The 18481-nt window shown below is 42.4% G+C and overlaps 1 protein-coding gene and 1 long non-coding RNA gene across 7 annotated transcripts in view; one reads left to right on the top strand and one right to left on the bottom strand.

Moving 5' to 3' along the window:
• The window catches only part of MSRA (methionine sulfoxide reductase A), a 370749-nt gene that overhangs the window by 135247 nt on the left and 217021 nt on the right, over positions 1-18481 (bottom strand). The gene's annotated exons all lie outside the window — the stretch shown is intronic.
• Positions 11506-18481, top strand: part of LOC116541325 — a 25551-nt gene continuing 18575 nt past the window's right edge. Inside the window, exon 1 of the long non-coding RNA XR_004264792.1 lies at positions 11506-11596. This is a non-coding gene — a long non-coding RNA (uncharacterized LOC116541325). The remainder of the gene's footprint in view (positions 11597-18481) is intronic.

Below are 18481 nucleotides of genomic sequence, written 5' to 3'. Positions count from 1 at the left end.
GTGAACAGGGCTCTGCTGTAGCCTGCAGTGCAATGACAGCCCTGTGCAAAGAGGTCAGTCAGACTGTTCCACACGTCCCCACCAGCCATGGACCACCACATTGCAGTCAGCAGAGTGCCTGCCCAGACAGATGGCCGGCACCACCCAGATCAAAGGGGCATGGAGTGGAGTGCTCAAGAACTCGGCTTGGGAGCCAGAGTGCCCGAGTTGGCATCCTGGTCCCTTAGCAGCTGTGTGACCTTGGCAAAGCTTCTTCCTCTATGGGCTTTAACTTTCTTGCCGGCAAAATGGGGACGCTGATGGCACTCACCTCAGGGGACTGTCATGACGATTAGCTCAAAACTCCACAACACACAGTCGAACAGTCTGGGCCAGCACAGGCAGAACAACTCGGTCAGTATCACCTTTCTTCATGGCAGCATTGCTATTATCATTTGACTGCTACTATGATTTATTTCCCAATGTCCTAGGTCAAGGAATCTATGTATACGAGTTTCCCAAAATGATTCTTTTTTAAGGTTGTTATTTATTTATTTATTTATTTATTTATTTGAGACAGAGTTTCACTCTGTTGCCCAGGCTGGAGTTCAATGGCACAATCTCAGTTCACTGCAACCTCTGCTTCCTGGGTTCAAGAGATTCCCCTGCCTCAGCCTCCCAAGTAGCTGGGATTACAGGCGTGAACCACTACATGCAGCTAATTTTTGTATTTTTAGTAAAGATGGGGTTTCACCATGTTGGCCAGGCTGGTCTCAAACTCCTGACCTCAGATGATCGTCCCACCTCGGCCTCTTGAAGTGCTGGGATTACAGGTGTGAGCCACCGCGCCCAGCCCAAGGTGATTCTTAACAGTAAGGATGGGTTGTGAACCACTGGTCTAGAGCCCTGCAGATCACTGAGTAGCCAGCTCTCAGCCTGTGCCCTCCTGTGTCCCAGCACCTGCTGTGCCAGTCATCAGGAGACACATGGGAGGCCCAGAAAGCAAGGAGGAAGAGAAGTAGGAAGTTAGGGTAAGGAAAGGGAGGAGGGATGAGAGGCAAAGGGAGGAAAGAGGAGGGGAGAGAGGAAACAGGAAAGGAACCCTTTACCGAGACCTGCAGTACAGCTGAGAAGGCGGCGAGGGAACAGGGACACGTGAGACCTTTCTTTGCCATCCAGGGGACAATTCCCTAGTAAGAGTCAGCATAGTGCTATCCACTACCTTACAGGACTCATTAAACATCACGCATTGTTCCAAGCTCTTGATGTGTATGGATGAAGTTTACCCTTGTAAAAACCCTGAAGAGGCAATGGTATTATTCCCATTTTTGGAGAAGGAAACTAAGACACAGAAAAGTAGAAAAACTTGTCCAAAATCATCCAAATATCAAGTGGGGGAGGCTGAACTGGGGCCCAGGCTAAGATGCTAGGGATGCAGACATCCTGGAGTAGAGCGTTGGTGGGCGCTGAGCAGTCACGCCGAGCAGTCACATACACGCTGGGACATCAGATCCACACGGGGAAGGCGGCCACAGTGGATGACTCGTGGGGCGGGGAGGACATCCTGAGCAAGAGCAGGAATCCAAATGGAAGCAGTAGGAACAGGGAACTCATCCTCGCTGCTGCAGAGCCACGAAATGGCTCAAGAGCTCACCTGCGCACCCAGCTACCATGGGAGCTGCTTAGCTGGTGTGCCATAGGGATGGCGCAGCCCTGCTGCAATCCCATAGGAACAGGAACCTCAGACCCTGCCTTTAGACAGTGCCCTGTGCCCTGCAAAGCCTCTGGATACACAGACTTACGTCAGGACCGCAGCCACCCTTGGCCATCGGCTGAATGTTCCTATGTCCATTTTACCAACAGGAAAGCCAAGGTTCAGAGCTCATGAGGGACTGAGACAATCCCAAGCCAGACGCCCATGGGCCCTCCCCCTGCTGCTTCTCCATACCTGTCATCTCTATCCCCTTCTCTGGGGTCTGACCACTAGGACCCTCCGTCACTGGTGTGGCCGCAATCTGGTTTCCCCCACCCTCCCCACGCCAGGCTAATCCCTCAAGCCCACGACCAGCTCCTGCTCTCCCCAGCCTATAGGGCTACCCCGCCTCCCACAGTCCAAGCCCTCTCTGCCCTCAGGGTCACTCGAGCTCCTGCTGTCCCTAGCCTGGAGGGCCCCCAGGTACCCACAGTGCAAGCTCTGCCTGCTCTCAGGGTCCCCTTGAATCCTGCTTCCTCCACGAGGCTTCTCTGAGCTATGGTCCCCAGGAAGAGGTGCTGTTCAGGGAGAGGGCCCAGCCAGTGCAATTCTCTGGGACTGACTTTGTCAGAGAAGGATTCCTCCACTGGGGTTCCCCACAGGGTGGCTGTGAAAAGGAACGATGGTGGAAGGAGCAGGCAGAGTTCAGCAATGGCACAGAGAGGAGATGCAAAAAGTGGTGTTTCCCTCCACACCTGGACCTGCCGCCCCCGTCTTACTCCACTTGGGATCAGTCCCATGCGGTACCACACGTGAGTGCTCAGGGCTTACAACTGTGTGTTTAGTGACAGCGGCTCTCCTCTGTAGCCCCCAGGACTGGGCATGTGATGTGACATTAATAAAGACGTACGGGCCGGAGAAGCTCTTGTGGGGATCTGCCCACCACTTACTCAGCTGTCCTCTGGATGGGGCATCTGTATGGACCCCAGCACCACCCACCTGCCGATGACCAGTCCCTAGATGGAATCCCACACACATGCTCTGCTCCAACCCTCTGTCCCTAACCACCGAATTCTATAGAAACGTCACTATATATCCTAATATGGACATGGCTACTATGCAGAGAAAGGTATTAGACACAGCTAATGCAACTGTAATACTTAGCTGCATGAGCCAACACTGTTGCATTAATAAATACTGATCAAACACCTGCTAAGCTCCATGCATAGTGCTGAGCATTGAGGATTGCTCGTGTCACGGTGACTCATGTCACGACGGCGACAGCAAACCATCCTTGTGCCATGGAAATTGCCTAGAGTCCGAGTCCAGGTAAGAAACTGCTCTTTAAAATAAAAAGACTTGACTTAGTTTATTTATCCTGTAAGAAAGATGGAGGGGAGAGGGAGACACAGTAATTTTTTTTTTCATTAAGTAATAACCATTCTTCAACTCTTCTCATCCTTTCCCTGCCAACCAGACTTATCCAAAACATTAAGCCAAATCAAACAGCACACAAAAAGATCCAGGTGTTTGAAGGGAGAAAGGGGCGAGGGTGGGTGAATAATACCTCCCCTTTCCCCATACGAGATTCAAAACATTACTTTTTTCTTGCTAATTAACTACAAAGAGGTAAGATGTCAGCTCAGTTTCATCTCCAGCTCCTGTGGATAGAAAATGTGATTTCCAACAATGTACTCATTATAAAAAAAAATCCTAATACATCAAAATTGGATGCCCTGTGGAGTTCATTATAGGATTTGAGGAGTGTCTATACTGTCATTTTATCTTGGCTTTTTTTTTCTTTTGTCTCATCCATCACTTAAAGCGTCCGACGAGAAACATAAGCTTTAAAAAGCATCCTATTGATTGAAAGTAGAAAAAAATACTGTTGCAGCAATTGTGAATTTTTTTGTTGGCCCGCCATGGGGAGACATCATGGAGAATTTACAATCCTCTGGTGTATATTTTATACATATATATCCTTCAAAGATTATGCTCTCAGAGGAATGCTAAAAACACAGCTTAGTACTTGATCAAGAAAAGTCCTCAAGAAAGCAGTCAACTGCAACTATTAATTCTTTGTGCACTGGATGTTTCTAACTAGTACAAAGATAACCAGTAGGTAGAAGTAGGTAACTAGGATAGGAGTGAGCCACTCCCTACTTTCTGTATCCAACCTGCTGATGACAGAGGTTGTTCTTCACACCCAGTGCTAACCCTTTGAGCTGGATTCTCCAGAATAGGAAGGGTATGAAAAAAAGATCCATGTGTTTGGGCTGATTTGTGCCCATTTTCTAGACTGGCACCAAACTCCCACTCCGCCATGAAACAGGCAGGGATTATGAGACATGGGCAAAACCAATCTGTCAAGCATGAACAATGGTACCCTCGCAGCCAAGGAACCAACACAGTTTATTAAGTGGCCTATTAATATTAAAAAGGGTATTGCACACCGAGAAACTATGACTCCTTGATACTACTGAATTATATCACCAAGTTTAAAAAGAGGTCTGTGTGTACCTGCGGTCAGTGGGCTACACAAGAAGAGTGGTTCCCAACTCAGCACCTTAGAATCCCTTGTGGAACTTTGAAACATACTCTCACAACTCCCCATCACCCCACCAATGGAATTCTGATACAGGAGAGCTGGGGCAGGCCTGGGCATATGCATTCTCATAAAGCCCCTTGGGTGCTTCTGACACAAAACTGGGAAAGGGAACCATGAACTTGGGCATTTGATGTATGTAGCTAAATCATGAAGGAGGAAATGGACAGAAGATCTTTTTTAAACAAAGTCTCAGAATTGTAAGGGACTTGAAAGGTCAACTAGCCAAATGCTATAGTTTAGCCCACTCTGACCTCCAGATGACCATTTCAAGACAGGTCACACTCTACTACTCAAAGTAGTTCATGCCTCTATTGGAATGTCCTCATTGCTAGAAATCCATCCCTTTATTAAGTTAACTTCTGCTTCCTCCTCCTCCCGGTCCAGGCAGTGCCTCTTCGGACCTGCTTACTCCTCCACGATGGCTCTTTAGAAGGCCAAAGGCATGGGGCACTACGGGAAAGTAAATGGCACTGATTTTGGAGTCAGAAGACCTGTATTTGAGAGCATCATCTGCTAGATAAGCCACTTAACTTCTCTTAGCCACAGGCTGTTCATCTACACAATGGGCATACTAATAACTGTCCCATCAATCTTAGAAGATGGTTAAGAGCAATAACAGACATAACGGAGAAAGCACAAAGCACTTTGGGAGCTTACCAGTGGTAATCAAATCTATATTATTACTAGTTCTTCTTACATCTCCATATGCTAATAATGATAATTATCAGTCATGGCATCACAGTGCTTCACTATGAGATGCCAGAACTTTCAAATATTTAGGATCTAGGTTAGTACAAACAGAACGACAGGGACTGCTCTCCAAGCAAAGACAGGTTTCTCTGGGTAAGCTGTCAAGGGTAGGTTTTCCTAAAAGTGTCTGTGTTCCACATCAGAATCATAGACAACTACAGGAGCCCTACAATCATGATAATAGAAAGGGTCTTTGGAAGCAAGTCCAATGTTTTTCATACTCTTCAAAAACCATTCTAAACTCTCCATGGGATGGATGAGAAAAGGCACTCTATACCATTTGATAGCACAACAGGGTGACTGTAACCAGTAATTTAATTGTACATTTAAAAATAATGAAAAGAAAATAAATGGATTATCTGTAACACAAAGAATAAATGCTTGAGGGGATGGATACACTATTCTCCATGATATGATCTTATACATTACATGCCTGTATCAAAACTTCTCATGTACCCCATAAATACATATACCTACTGTCTTGATACATACAATAATACGCCTATCATCTTATATACTCCATAAATGTACCTACTATGTGCACACAAAAATTAAAAATGAAAAAAGAAATGGCACTCCTATTGAAGCCCACCACTTCAAACACTGTGGCCACTTGTACAGTTATTGCCAGAGAGGTACTTTACGTCATCCAAAGAAAACAAAAATTGCCTATTCATTTTGCACATCAACCACACTATAGTTGTTTTTTAAGGGTATATGGTAGTAACATATTCTCCCAACTTGGATGGTACATTATTTACACATATCCCACATAGGAATGACGTGGCAGGATCACCCAGGAAGCATGCCTCTAACTAAAGTATTATTATTATTATTTTGAGACAGAGTCTCACTCTGTCACCCAGGTTGGAGTGCAGTGGGGCAATCTTGGCTCACTGCAACCTCCGCCTCCTGGGTTCAAGTGATTCTTCTGCCTCAGCCTCCCGAGTAGCTGGGATTACAGGCACCCACCACCACACCTGGCTAATTTTTGTATTTTCGGTAGAGATGGGGTTTCACCATATTGACCAGGCTGGTCTCAAACTCTCTTGTGATCCACCCGCCTTGGCCTCCCAAAGTGCTGGGATTACAGGTGTCAGCCACCATGCCTGGGCTAACTAAATTATTAATAATATAGGTACATTTTTAGTATAAATATTTTTGAAAAAAACAGAGCTAAGAACCAGGCCTTCAGATTTGTTCATAACTTAGACCCATGCTGAAATACTGTTGGTGATCTGAGGAAAGCCTTGGCTTTGCCCACCTGGACAGTACCAAAAGTATCAGTTATACCAAAAGTAAATAAATAAATCCAACAACTTTATCTTAAAAGCATGTCAACAAGACAAGCAAATGAGGCTTAATGACTTTGTAACTGACTATGTAAATATCAAATAGAAACTCTTTAGAATATCTGCACAGCACCAAACCAGCTGATTCTATAAATTGAGTCAAACAGTCTACTTCAGGTATTCTCAATAAGGGTAGTGTCATTTCAAGGGAAGAAAAATTGGTTCTTGGGAGACGAAAACATCTTACATATGAGAATGGCTATGGCCTCTGAAGGGCCACAGTGCCAGACAGGCATATAGTATATCCGTAGTATTAAAATTTAATGGAAGGAGGCTAAGGGAGACGATTAAGAGAGAAATGCCTAAAGAGGCTGCTTAGGGTGACTATAGTTTTTTAAAGCCCGAAAAACACTTGTCTAATTGATTAAATCAAATATCAGTACAATCAAAATGGTGACCAAACCAACTGTAACTCCAGCCTCACTTTCACTTTTGTATGGGGCTCGTAATATAACATCATCACCACAGGAGGGATTCATTCACTAAGTATTTTATAAACCCTAGCATGAGCACTGAGCACTCTTAGGGATGCAGCCGAAACATGATTAAGACAGGTCCTGACTTCAAAGAGCTCACAGTCCAGGAGGGCAGAGAAACATGCAAATGGCAACTCCAGGATGAAGGAATTACTGTTAGGAGAAGGGTAGGCTCAGGGTTCAGTGAGGAGCACCTGACCCAGCGTGAGAACACAAGGAAGACTGCAGAGGAAAGGGTGACTCCAGTGCTCTTCATGCTAAGCTCTGCCATAACCCCTTTGACCCCTGGGTCTCCTTAATCTTGGCAACTTCACACCTGTAGGATATCCAGGTCTGAAACAAAAATGGGGAGGCTTCATCTAGACTACATGCCTTTGCCTGTCATTATTTTAACTTCTGTGGGAAACAAGGCCCTGAGCAAAAATTGACTTGACCAAGACACTAATAGCAAGCCTATCACATGAGAACGACATGTGTCTCAAGGGGCTCTCACGGTAATGAACGCCAGAGCCCCAATTCTGGACTTCAGGTAACTTGTTCTGTATTATTACAAACTGTGCACTGGACTTTTCTTGACTTGAGATTCATGGTTATTCTTTAAGTGTGAGATGATAATGATAATATCTTAGATTAGTGTAATACTTTTGTAGATCATAAAATGCTTTTGTATGCATTAATTGCCTATTAACTCTTCATGGGAACTCCATGTATTATGATGTCTGTTGCATATTTCAGATGAGAAAACTAAGCCTCAATGAGGCCAAATCATTTGCTTAATTCAGGTCATTCAGGGCCCAGTAGGTTCAATTCCATAATCTCATGCTTTCTCCCCATAAACATTGGAGCTAATGGTAACTACTAAATGGCTTTCTATAGATGCAGATTCAACTCTAATTTGATTGATATTGGGAATCTTTTAGCCTTGATTAGTAGATCTCTGATAACAGCCAGTAATTAATGTAGGAGCCCCAAGACATGCCCTTAAGAACACACCAAACATTTCAACAATGAAACTGTGCCAAGGGCATTGGCACTGCAGCCAGGATATTTGATTCTGAGTCTTAGCTTCCTTGCTGGCACAGCAGTTGTAATAAAAACGCCAAAAAGGTATGCTATAAGGATTACATTATACATGTGTGCACACACACACGTGCACACACACAGGCTTTAACTATAAAGTGTGCTAATAGTTTCTCTACCCATTCTCTCTGTCCCAGTCTGACAAGGCAGGAATTCGACACATGTGAGCCTTCAATCCTGGCTCTAAACCGAGGATAAGAGAAATTCAACGACATGTGCTACACTGAGCCTGCTCTTGGGGAACTCACGCAGGCACTGAAAATACAGAAAAGAAAGTGTTAGGTGCCATGGGAGGAGCACAGACATGTGCTTTGGTTTCATAGAGACGGTATATCTAACTGGACATTCGTATTAGTCTGTTTTCACGCTGCTGATAAAGACATACCTGAGATTGGGCAATTTACAAAAGAAAAAGGTTTAATCAGACTTACAGTTCCACATGGCTGGGGAGGCCTCACAATCATGGTGGAAGGCAAGGAGGAGCAAGTCACATCTTACGTGGATGGCGGCAGGCAAAGAGAGGTGCGCTCGCGCAGGGAAACTTCCCTTTTTATAACCATCAGGTCTTGTGAGACTTATTCACTATCATGAGAACAGCACAGAAAAGTCCTGCCCCCATGATTCAATTACCTCGGGAATTCAAGATGAGACATGGGTGGGGACACAGCCTAACCATATCACTGCTGAAAAATGGGAACCATTTAGACACACACAGCTAGGGGTAAGGGTGTTTCAGGTATTGAAACTGACAAGCACCATCATACAGGAGGAAGGCCCTCAAATGGATAGGATGGCTTAGATTAACTGAGCCACACCGTTCCTGCTTGCAGACATGGTGCCCGACACCCACAGCATCAGAACCTCACAGCTCCCTCTGGCATGCCTGCACCATCACGAAGGAGCAGCTTAGTTGCTGGACAGAAACACAATACTCCTCCTAATAAATATAAAGAGGGCTCAGAAGGTAGCTAAAAAATGAGCAATTTTTACGACAAAATGCAGGATCCACTGTGTGACACTGAAATCTAAGAGAATGTCTGAATGTATCTTGCATGGTTTATCGGAATGGTAACTTCTGCAGAAAACCTTTCCCAAGCAAAGAGACGGGTGAGAGTGTGTCTAACATAAATATACGCATATATGACGTGTCTGTATCTACCATCAGAACTGGCTGGGCTTTCAGGAAAGTCTTTTGGGCCAGGTTTAAGGAAGCTCTTGAAGCTAAGAATGGAAACTTCTTATCTTTCATCTTCAAAAGCAGTCTGCAACACTATGCATTTTCTAAGGGTTACGACTGGTCTCTAAATTTGGGGGTTTGAGGAGGGAGGTAGAAGGAGGCTAATTACACACAGTCTTTTCTTCAACACAGTATATAGAGGAGAGCTAATGAGAGGTATAAAAGCAATCTGCTTTTTGATGTTTTTGATGGAGAATTCTGAATTCCAGGATAAACAGTACAGATTTGGTTTCGAGAAGGTAAGTTGATAAAAGTAGAAGGTATATTTCCAAGATACTTAGCAGCCCTGTGTGGAACATTTGGTGGTGATAAGGTCTGGAGGTGTACTGATTACAAGGGCATCCCCATTCTTCCTGCTTTATCCTCAGCTCATATCCCCATCACTCACTGATCAGAGAACAGACAAGAAGGTGATGGTATCTTCACACCAAGCACAGTGCCACTATGGCTGCTTTTGTCACAGGGGACTACAGAGACAATAGGGCTGGACACCAAGGGGACAGAGAACGGACATCTGTCCCCCACAATGTCAACTATGCTAGCAAATATGGCTTTGCCGGGTTTGCAAATAACAGAAAACAACTGGATCAATGACTTTTGTAGTTTTTATCTTGGCAGATATCCGTTATGGAGGTCAGTATAAATTATATTTCTGGGCGATCAAAATAGTTTACGAAATTATGTTCAAAGTGACTTTCAAAATATAAGTTTCAAGCTGCAGATAAATTAGTAATGATTTTTGCACTGTGTTCTCTGTCTTGGCCCTTCTGCAAATTATGGACAATCCTACTTGTCAGGCACTTATTGTAGAGGTTGGTGAGAGAAGAGTGTTTACAAAGCTTGTTGACTTCGTGGACGAAATATTTTTGATTAGTACAAATTATAAGTTACTATTCATTAGAAAGGATAAATGAATTATTTCAGCTCCCAATGCATCTCTGCCATACACACACTATTGTACATGGAAGAAGAGTCTGGGAGAACCCACCCTGTTCCCAGCACTGCTATTACACAAAACTACATCCCTCTGCCTTCGAAAGAACACTTCAGAGCAGCCTGAAAAACCTGCAAAGTAAGCCCTGTATTTCTTTGTCCCTTTATCTAAAAAGCAAGGGAGAAAATATAATTAGAAACGTGGCTAAGAAGCCGTCACTATTGTGCTTGGTGATAAGCTTCAGATGTTTGGATCCCAGCTCGATAATAGCCTTCGTCTTGATCAGCGCCCCTTTACAATGCAGGCTGCTACTTCACAGACAGGGTGGGGTCAAGGTTTCTGGCACCGAGAATAAAGTAAAATTCCCCACAGAGGCACCACTCCACAGAACCCGGTCATTGTGTAGATTTGATACCATTTTCCCTGTAGCACATGCCAGAAATCGCCTCTGAAAGACCATTTCTTATCGATAGCATTTTTCTAAGGTGTGTTATATATGGTGTGCTGGCTCCTACATTCACTGTACTTGCATTGTTTCGGGATTCTGCTTTTGCAAAATCATACTGGGTAGGTCAGGCATGCTTGTTAGTAAGTACTGCTGCATTGTCAAGGTTGTGCCATCCCAGTGGGTTTATAGATGATTACCTATGAGGGTGGGAACTGGAAAATTATGTTCATATCAGCCTTCTCCATTCATTTGCATTAAATCAATCCTTTTTGATAATTAAGCCAAACTTTGTTATTCAACATTTCCAATGGTGGGGAGAAGTCCAGGAGAGTAGCAGAGAGGGAGGGGTGAGAAAGAATGAGAATCAGCATAAACAAAATTAAAGTAAGTAGTTTAGAGCTATAATAATTTACTGGTGATTTTGACAGAAAATGCTTTTTTCTTTGGTAACAAGCAGCTTTACTGACATAAAATTCACATACTACACAATCCACCTATTTAAATATAACCAAAGGTTTTTAGTATATTCACAGTTGGGTTATCATCACTGCAATAAATATTAAAACACTTTTATCACTTCCAAAAGAAACTCCATACACTTTAGCTATCATCCCAACCCCACCATCTCCCCTGTTTAAGGTAGTGACTAATGTGTCTAACTTCTGTCTCTATAGATTTCCCTATTCTGGACATTTCAAATAAATAGAATCATACACTGTATGGTTTTTTTTGTGAATGGATTATTTCATGCAGCACATCTTCAATATCAACCATGTTATTGCGTGTATTAGTAGTTCATGCTGTTGTATGTGTATACCTTATTTTATTTAACCATTCATACGTTGATGGATGTTAGGATTATTTCCACTTTATGGCTATTATGCATAGTCAAATAATGCTGCTACAAACACTGGTGTACAAGCTTTTGTATGGACACAGGTGGTCATGACTCTTGGGAATATACCTAAGAGTAGAATTGCTGGGTCATACACTAACCCTATGTTTAGCCTTTTAAGGAACTGCCACACTGGTTTCCAAAGTGATTACACTATCTTCCCTTCACACCAGCAGTGTATGAGGGTTACAAATACTTTTTAAGTTGTCTAGCTTAAGACAATTAGACATCACTGTCAAAAAGGTAACTTTATTAAATAACTCAAGCAGGAAAAAAATCACAATTACAATGTTACAGTCTTTAAAATGAATTATAATGGAAAAGCTATCAAAACTATTGGGATATAGCAATGGAAATTTATAACTAATTCAATTACATTATTATAAAGGAGCAAAAGGTAAACAACAACAACAACAAAATAACAAGTTAAAAAGAGAACAGAATAATGCAAAGATATTTGGCAGATGGAACTAAAAGAGGGAAGCAAAAATTAATGAAGCACAAAACTTTCTATAGAAAGCTTAATGAAGCCACAAGTTGATCAGGAAAAAAAAAAAGAGAGGAAGTCCAAACAAATTATATCACAAGTAAGAGAGGGCCATAACTCCAGAGGCAGTTAAGCTTAAAATGAGAAGAAAAACACTTCCAACAACTTCCTGCCAAAAATTTCTTAGAAAAATATAGCTTCCCAAAGTTGGTCCACAAAGAAGAAAAAGCAACACTAAATTATCTTTAATAACTGTTTTAAGAAATGAATTATAAGTAAGAAAAAATGTTTTCCAAAAGGAAAATATCAGGCCTAATTGTCTTTACAGGTGAATTCAACAGAATATTCAAGAAACAGATTTGTCGCATTTTATGCAAACTGAGTCATAGATACTTGAAATAGTTCCAGAAGCACACTCCGGATTACATCATACATATATATATATATATGTATACACACACACACACACACACACACACACACACATTCATGGCCTATATGAGGTCAGTGATGGCATAATAGGTGCTAAACATAGCATGGGACTCAAAAGAAGAGGAGCATGGACACTACATTCAGGTGTCAAACATTGCTCAATAGCTCACAAAATATCTTGTGCCTTCTAGTTATCAGTTTCAATCATATGAAACTGTTAAGAGTCAACCATTTTTTAACTACTTAAATGGCAATTTTGTGCATTTCAGCATCGCTAGGCGTGGGGATGCATCAGGGGAAAAAAAGCTTTCGATATAATGGGAGAGTCAGAGATGTAAACCGGTCATACAGAGAAGGGGTGCAGGGGGAAGGGTGTGAGGAGGACACATTGAAGTCAAACTCGTGGGGTCAGAAAAGGCTGCCCCAAAGAGGAGATGCCAAAGGGAGTTGTCATCTCTTTGAGGAAGTTGAGTTGTCAAAGGGAATTAGCTTTGATATTGCCGATTTCTTAAAACTCTAAGAATGTGTGTTACTAAAATGAATGTTCATACTCCTCCCTATTTTCACCTCTTAGACGTGTCTGGAGAGTCAGCTACTTTATATTCATTAACTTCCTCCACAGCGTTATGTTGAGTGGCTACATGGAAGACATGCAATGCATGCTTTAATCATCACCCCACCCATCAAGGTAAGAATTACGTTCCCTACTTTAACTAATGAAGAAACAGAGGCTCCAGCAGATTCACAACATCATGCAGCCATTTAGTAGTAGACCCTGGTAAAAATTATGGTAGGAAACAAGAAAACAACTGCATGATGCCCAGATAATCAATGGCCTAAATGACCTTTGTAAAAATAACTGTCACAGGGAAATTTTTTAAAATTCTACTATAAGGCAAAAATCTATTCCAGTTACTCAACATGCTCAACGAGACTAGCAAAACTGCCCTGACTACCACCTGCATTGTGCCAGGAAGACTTAGAGCTCCAAAAAGCTTAAGACCATGCCAGAAGTCAAATTAGTCTGATGGGAATTTAGAGGTGCCTAGGTCCTTGGAAATCAATTTTAAAAGACTGTCTAAAACTTCTGAAGTTCAGTAAAGGGCTGAACTCAAAAATAATAACCATTTATGCACTTTCTTCAAGGAGTTACCATGTCATCACAGGGAGGCAGAGCTCTGTCTCTAATCCCTGAAAACCTCATGTCCCAGATTCTCTGGCAGTTAGTGTGGCCACATGGTTGAGGTCTCCCAAGAGTGTGAGCAGATATGAAGGGCGCCACAGCTGAGCCAAGGCCTGCAGGCCATAGGTGTGCCCAATCCATGTGTTCTCTGCCCATCTGATGGGCTGGGTGTAGATTTCAATGGGGTCATAGGAGATAGCAGAGCCACAAAATGAAAGTTGTCTGACCCCCTGAATTACCACGTGAGGAAAGCCACCCACCGACCAGGGAAGTATGTTTTTGGTTGTTAAATGAACAAAAAGTCAGCCTGTATATATGTGAGCCACAGCACATTTGCTGGGTCTACTTGTGATGGCAGGTAGTCCAATCCTACAGACAGTGACAGAACCAGGTCAAGAGCAAGTATGCTGCCTGTTGTGCTGTAAAGGGATTTATGGAGCAGATGGTCCAGACTGAGCCCCAAAGGAACTCCAGAACTCCTTCCACTCGGACCAAGTGACAACCGCACCCCTGTTGTTCCCAGCTCTCAAACCCAGGCTCTTCTCAGCCCAGAAGAACCAGCACAAATCATTTCTGTAAATGATGTCTGTAGAATAAATAAATAAATGACTCAAGTGATAATAAAGTGTTTAACAAGATAGTGAGCATCAATGCTACAAGAGATATCAAAATACTGGGCAAAATGAAGAGAAAAAATGGAGAGAGGTTTGCAGCTTGCCCATGCCATAATAACAGGTAATACTCCTACAACTCCTTGATAAGTATTTTTATTGCCTATGTAAACAGTTCTTTTTCTTAATTTGTTTTTATTGACAAATAAAAACGGTATATATTTATAATGTACAACATCAACTTTTAAAATACGTATACATTGTGGAATGGCTAAATCAAGATAAAACATATGCATGACATCACATACTTATTATAAAGAGATCTGAATGCAAAAAGTTGCATGCCAATAAGTAGCCAAAGAACCATAAATTAGATAGCCGTTTATTTTTAAGAAAGATAATAAGCAATTTGATATTGGGTTATTTGAGGCTCTTTGACTTCCAGAAATTATCTTATTTGACTCAAATATCAGTAAAATTTGCCACTTACACTATCTACTTTATACAGAGAAAAAGCAAGAGGACTGTATTGGAACCAGACCCAGTGAAACACACCTTGTAAATGGGAGTAGGAAATATTAGAAGTTGGAAATACGGAATAGAACTAGAAGAGATTTTAGAAAGTTTCTTCCTCAATCTCCTAATTTTAGAAATACGGAAAGAGGCACAAAGAGGCTGAGTGACCTTTCCAAGAGAACACAGCAGTGAGAAAAAGTAGAGTAGCTCCAGGGTTACCGGCTCCTAGACCTGTGTTCTTTGGCTCTGATCATATAGAAGGAAGATCAGATTTAACCTCAGAAAAATATGTGGACATGAACTTTCATTAGCTAAATTATTATAAGGAGAAAAATATATGAGACTTAGAATTAGTACTGTCTTAAGTTTGCCAGGATAAATTTTATATGAATAATGTCATTGAGCTTCAAAATTATTAAGGACATTTTTTAAACCCATCCTAATTCCTTCCACTATAATCCACTGCTGTTATTATAAAAATCTAGGTCTCAAGTAATGAAGTATATACTTTCTTATTTAGAAAAGCTAACAGATTATTTATAATTATCTTAATAGTAATATACATTCAATTATACAGAGAAAAAATCAAATCCATTTAATTCTAGCTTTCTTAACCCTGAAGGATATTTCTTCCAGATTTCACCAGCTGATACAATTCAGATGAAAAAAAGATCCTTCCTTTATTACTTAAAGGAAGCTGTAAATCATATGTAGACCTCAGGGAGGAGGGGACAAAGTAGGGGAGGGAGGAAGGATTCATTTGCTTATTAGTTTTCCATAAAAAATTAAGAATAACAAGCAGATCTAAATCTGCCCCCACAACTGAAGCCTCATATCAGTTGCTCCTGAAACATTAAAGACTTCTCTTACAAACTGCAATCAACTTAACTTTCTGTTGTCTTGCAGACACGCATGCTGCTCCAATTGATGAGATGTTATTAATAAAGAACGAGATGGCGACAAATTAAAGCAAGCCCTGCTTAATCACATTAATCCAGAGCAAGTCAAAGGCTTCAATTTTCGAAATAATTTTGGGCTTAATGCCTTGGAGATGGGCAGACTGCTCCATTGAGGCAGCAGCTGGTCCAATTTAAGCTGCATTGTGAGGCCGGAATTGTCAGGTCCTTACAGAAACAAGGAAGCCTGACAGTTTTCAGGATGCAACCAAAACTGCTGAGACAAAGGAAATTGCAAGAAATTCAAAGGGCCCTGTAACAATTACAAGGCAGCCCACTGTTGGGTGGATTATATATGATTAACCAACCCTTGCTGGGTGGCGTGCACTTACTGCCACCATGTGCTCGGCCACTGAGCCCCAAACAGCTGCTGTAAGAGGCATAGTCACAGAGCCACTACTGTGGACTGCTGATTAGAGAAAGGTAACCTGTCTATAAAGAAACAGAGTGGCCACCATGGTGGAGATCACCCTACATGTGTCATCTGTTTCCCCCGCAGGAAGGGCAGCTGCAGTGACCACCAGGAAGCCCAGACACGGAGGGAGAGGCCTGCCCAGGCACCAGTGTATACACACCAGCCAGTGCTGCAGCGACAGAAGGGACTTAAACCCCCAGTACCAGAGGAAAGGTTTTCAGCAGCGGGATTTCGCTTTTCATGAGCAATTATCTTAACAATTTTCTATGCAACAAAACGAGAAAAGTAGGTTAAAAACAAACAAATGAGTTCCAGATTGTGGGTCAAGAGACCTCATTTCCAGTCCCAGATGTGCAGCTCTTGGTCTGTGTGATGTTGAGGAATCCACCTTAATCTCTGGGCCCTGCTTTCTTCATGAATTGTACTGAGGTTTCCTGTTTTGCGTCACACAGCTTGTAAGTGACAGAGTTGACCAACTGCAAGTTTCCCACGGCATCTCCTTGTATTTACACATTTCCTAATCCATTGGGAGATGCCATTGTGTAGTGGTAAAGGGTGCAGACTCAGGTTTCAATCCTAGTTCCACCTCTTGCTATTTACTATGACTATTCTAATTACCTCAAGAAGAATCTGAGAAAGAGAACTGGACTCTCCACTACTTACTTCACCAATGTACAATGAAGAGGCTGTAAGGAGGAAATGCTTTTTGTGCTTTCATTTGTTTGACAACTCCAATTCTTTAAAATTCCCATGTGTCAGATAAGAAAATACAGCTAGCAAAACAGTAAAATCATACTGTTAACCCTTACACAAGGCTTGAACTAAGGAAATAAAACACGGGGAGTCATAAAAGACCCAGATAACTGTAAGCTCTTCTGCTTAGAGAGCTGTCCCCTAAGATTTCCGAAACGTCAAACTTGATGGTCTGCAATTATCTGCGAGTCAATGGGATGAAAACATGTTCTGTTTTCTCATTTAAGTGCTGTGGTCATATGTGGTTTTAGTCAGTAACTTTGCTCGCATTACTCTTTTTTGGCACATTATGAGAAATTTTCAGAGAAAAAGGACACCTGCAATATAAAAGGCAGCAAATAAGAATTATTCTCATATCTAAACTGAAAAAAATTATGCATTTGCATGTAATGCCCTTGATTAATTCCAATATTAATATCAAATATAGTCCTTGGAAGCCAACCAATAAGCAGTGGTCCAAATAATATGAATTTAATTGCGTTAAATAACTTCATTGAGTTTTAAAGCAACTCCAAAGAAGACAGATGAATGGCTGGCTGGCTGGTTGGCTGGTTGGCTGGTTGGTTGGTTGGTTGGTTGGTTGGTTGGTTGGTTGGTTGAATGGGTGGGTGTATGGATAGCTGCTTGGTAGAATTGTTGAGTGGATGGATGGATGGATGGATGGATGATGGGTGGATGGGTGGATGGATGGTTGGATGAGTGGATGGATAGATAGCTGAATAGATGATGTAGGATAGATGGATAAGTAGGTGAGTGGCTGGGTGGGTGGATGGATGGATGACGGATGATGGGTGGATGGATGGTTGGATGAGTGGATGGATAGATAGCTGAATAGATGATGTAGGATGGATGGATAAGTAGGTGAGTGGCTGGGTGGGTGGATGAGGAGATACATGGATGGATGGGGAGATATATGGAGGAGTGGGTAGACAGATGGATAAACAGGCATATGGATAATGCATGGATACATAAATAAATGGGTAGACTGACCTCTAGGTATACAGCACAACTCACCCATATATACAGTACAACCTAAAGGTAGCACAGGTATGTCTGAAAAGTCCATAACTTCTCCAGATTGGGATGGACCTTGGAAATTACCCACTTCAGTCTCCTATCCCAGCTGAATTCCCACAGCATGACTGAGGATCACCCTAGCCTCTGCTTCATCACTCTAAGTGTCAGGATACTGGTGGCATCTGAAGATAAACATCCACATCCCTCATGGGATACCAACATCTGCCTCCCCATAACTGTCCCCGGTCTTGTTCCCTCTGAGAAACACATACTAATGACTAATGTCTTCCCTCCCTCAGGCAGCTGTTTTTCAAATATTTGAAAAAAATGAACATGCGCCCCTGGCCCACCACACATATCCAGGCCTTTTACATAGAGTCTGGAGTTAGAAGGTTGAATTTAATAGGAATGCCAGTTATTAATTAATTCTGATTCAAACTTATATTTCTTACCTGCTCTGTGGTAATAGTGCTGGGCCTTATAAATTGTGTCCTTTGTCAGATGGCTTGATGATAACCCCTGGGTGATCATCAAGAGGGCAATGGAGGGACACATGAGGAAGAAGGGCTTCCTTCCTTCCTTCCTTCCTTCCTTCCTTCCTTCCTTCCTCCCTCCCTTCCTCCCTTCCTCCCTTCCTCCCTTCCTCCCTCCCTCCCTTC

Source organism: Sapajus apella, unplaced genomic scaffold, assembly GCF_009761245.1.
Source record: "Sapajus apella isolate SASKATOON/1434 unplaced genomic scaffold, GSC_monkey_1.0 scaffold150, whole genome shotgun sequence".
Classification (NCBI taxonomy): domain Eukaryota; kingdom Metazoa; phylum Chordata; class Mammalia; order Primates; family Cebidae; genus Sapajus; species Sapajus apella.
Note: the sequence above shows the minus strand (reverse complement) of the source record. Positions and strands in the feature narration are given on the sequence as shown.